Below are 3,368 nucleotides of genomic sequence, written 5' to 3'. Positions count from 1 at the left end.
GAAACTAGGGTGATGGTAGTAAACTCACTTCAGTTATCTAGCAAATACGGGATAAGGCTGTCGGGGGCGTGGGGAGTCTCTGGAAGGAGGGGCCCCACGCCTCAACCACAGACCAGAGGTGACAGTTGTGTAACAGGGCCTTCAACAAGCAGATGAAGAAAGGAAAGAAGTGATGTAAGAGGCACTTAGGAAAGAGTCTTAGCCACTGATTTACTTGGGGAAATAAGATGAAGTGAAAAGGAGTAAAAAGTGATAGGGTTTTTTAATTTGCAGAAGTTTATTATAATAAATACCTCCCAAAGGGGCTCCCAGAGTTAGCTTGGCAACCTTAAGTGCCTAACTCACCCACGGTAGGTTACTGACAACAAATCTGAACCAATAGATAAATATGAAATTATTTCACATTATGTAAAGCAGTGCTAGGCATATAGTAGAAGCTAATTGAATACGTATTGATTGACTGACTGCTTCAATAAATTGAAGAACCAAGATATGGGCAAATCCTTTTCTTCAAATCAGTGTGATTTAGAGTTTCTGCCCTTGTGACTGTCTGAAGGCGCTCAAGGCAAGAAGGTGCAATGGCAAGGACCAGGAGACCTGGGCCCCGCCTCTAGCTTGCATGTCACACCTTAAAAAGGTCATTTCATCCCTCTGGACTTAGTGTCCTTGCCCGTTAAATGCTGAGATTGGGCTAAGTAATCTAAAATATAAAAATCCAAATTTTAATACTCTGGTTTCTCTTCAGATCGCATAAATCTTTCACCTTTTACTAAAGATTTCCGTGGAGAGGAACAATTCTGAGAAAGAAAGAAAAAATCCCAATTTTACAAATGTATATCCACCCAAAGCATTTGAAGAAAAATAAGTGAAGCAGTTTGTTTGCACTGAGCAGAGCTTAGCCATTGTCTCCAAAGGTAATAGAAATGCATCTCACATTTCACAGTAAAGGAGACGCTGATGGTTTATCTCCGCTTTCCCGCTAAGAATCCTGGCAGTTTTCCCTAGTGTGGAGGGACCTTCCCATCATTTTGATTCCCATGATTTCACACTCATGGGAATTTCCTCAGACGAGCAGTTTCTTTGGCAACTTCATGCTCACAGCCATCTTAGCATCAATAGGAGTGACGTCGACCTATCAGTAGGGGAACAGGCCCCTTCTGGGCAGTGGGGAAAGGAGCTGCCTCCTTTTATCACCAAAAATAAATACAGAAGACACAACAGATTTTATTACACTTGTCACATATGGTGGCGTAGGTTGAAGATGAAACTAAAATCTCCTCCATAAAATAAACGGCTTTGTGTGTGTTTCAAAGGCATTTTATGCTGCATAACATGAAATTAGCTGCAGCTCTAGCCCTTTGAGCTTTGCATGTATTATATGTGGATATATTTTCTAAAACAAAATTAGATTGAATTCTTTCTTATACTTACCCTCCCAGGAAAATATAACACTATTTTTTTAAAAGCTAAAAGGAAACATTGTTTGGGGAGAGCTTGCCTATAAACAATGAAGAACTGAAATAGTAAATAGTCCCAGGAAGTTGTGCTGGTGGTCAAGCTCACTGTGCTTTGCTTAGTAGACTTGGCTTCGATTCCCTCCCATTTAGTCCCATGCTCTTCACAGTGGAGTCCAAGGATCAGCAGCAACAGGATCACCTGGGTGTTTGGTAGAAATGAAGATCTCAAGCCCCCGCCCAGACCTACTGCACCAAAATCTGCATTTTAACAGGAACCCAGGTGCTTTTTACACACGTTACCAATGGAAAAGCACCCTTCAGTGGAGATTAAATTTTAAAGTATTTTACTGCTCTAGCTGGTTTGGCTCAGTGGATAGAGCGTCGGCCTGCGGGACTGAGGGGTCCTGGGTTCGATTCCGGTCAAGGGCACATGACCAGGTTGCAGGCTTGATCCCCAGTGGGGGGGGGGGGGGCATGCAGACGGCAGCCGATCGGTGATTCTCTTGATTCTCTCTCATCATTGATGTTTCTCTCTCTCCCTCTCCCTTCCTCTCTGAAATCAATAAAAAAATATATTTTTGTTTTTGAAAAATATTTTACTGCTCTAGCTGGTTTGGCTCAGTGAGTAGAACATCAGCCTGAGGACTGAAGGGTCCCAGGTTCGATTCCGGTCACAGGCACATGCCCAGGTTGCAGGCTCGGTCCCCAGTAGGGAGCATGCAGGAAGCAGCCAATCAATGATCTCTCTCATCATTGATGTTTCTATCTCTCTCTCTCTCCCTTCCTCTCTGAAATCAATAAAAAAATATATTTTTAAAAAAGTGTTTTACTTACTGCAAAATGACAGTTTTATGAGAAAATAAAGTTGCAGAAATTATTGGCTACCTCTGTCAAAAATGGGACTACATCCTCCCTAGTGACAGAGAATAATAAAATACAGCATGCTATCATTAGTTTAAGAAAATGCTAGCAGAGACCTACTATCAGTGAAGTTTTCATTCGGGGTGATTTGTGGGCTCCTCTACCTTCTCTTGACACAGCCTTCCTGTGACCAAACACACACTTTTGGAAGATGGCTGAGGTTAAGGGTGCAATCTGGCCACAGAAAGGAGAAAAGTTCACTGACCCTTGCTGGCCTGTGACCTTGACCTCATTCGCTAACCAAATGAGCTAATCAGCCATGGACATCAGAGAGCATTATGTGCTGATTAAACCAAAGCATAAGAAGAACCAGCAAAAGATCAGCTATACAGATGTTTCTACCTTGATCACCCATGTTTATTAACATAGTATGAGAAGCACATATACAAATTCTCTTTTATCTTTTATTATCTTTGCCCCCTTGTACTGCAGATCAGGGACTTGAAGACAGAAGATTCTCTTTCGTAGCACTCTAGTCTTTCCCTCCAAAGCAATTAAAACTTTAAGTTTATTTTCGTGTTTATTCTTTTATAATAATTTCCACTACTAAAATCTCCAAGGGCAGAGATCTTCTCCCTCTGGTTCATCCAACACTTAGCAAGATCCCAAGACACACTTGTAGCAAATGTGGATCATATTTCTAAAACCAAACCTACCCAAACTACCTGGTAACATTCAATAAACAGTGAATATTCTATTATGCTAGAGAATGGAGATGGAATTTGCCCTGCCTTTTAGAATCTTATATTTTAGTAAAAAAGAGATTTATAATAACATTAATAGCTGACATTGTAGTCAGTGTTCCAAGCATGTGACACTGTTAACTTACTGATTCCAGCTTATACTAGAAGGTAGATATTATGATTATCTCCATTCCCCAGGTGTAGAAACTGAGGCTCAGAGAGGTTAAGTAACTTGCCCAAGGCCACCCATTTAGTACAGGGTGGACCAGTATGTGACCAGAAGCCATAATCTTCATAAGGCACTGCC

The 3,368-nt window shown here is 41.4% G+C and overlaps 1 pseudogene; it reads left to right on the top strand.

Moving 5' to 3' along the window:
- Window positions 1-725: 725 nt before the first annotated feature.
- LOC114232205 (U5 spliceosomal RNA) lies at window positions 726-851 on the top strand (annotated as a pseudogene).
- The last annotated feature ends 2,517 nt before the right edge of the window (window positions 852-3,368 follow it).

This window comes from Eptesicus fuscus, chromosome 11 (assembly GCF_027574615.1).
Source record: "Eptesicus fuscus isolate TK198812 chromosome 11, DD_ASM_mEF_20220401, whole genome shotgun sequence".
Lineage (NCBI taxonomy): Eukaryota > Metazoa > Chordata > Mammalia > Chiroptera > Vespertilionidae > Eptesicus > Eptesicus fuscus.
This window is presented reverse-complemented; position numbering and strand designations above follow the sequence as displayed.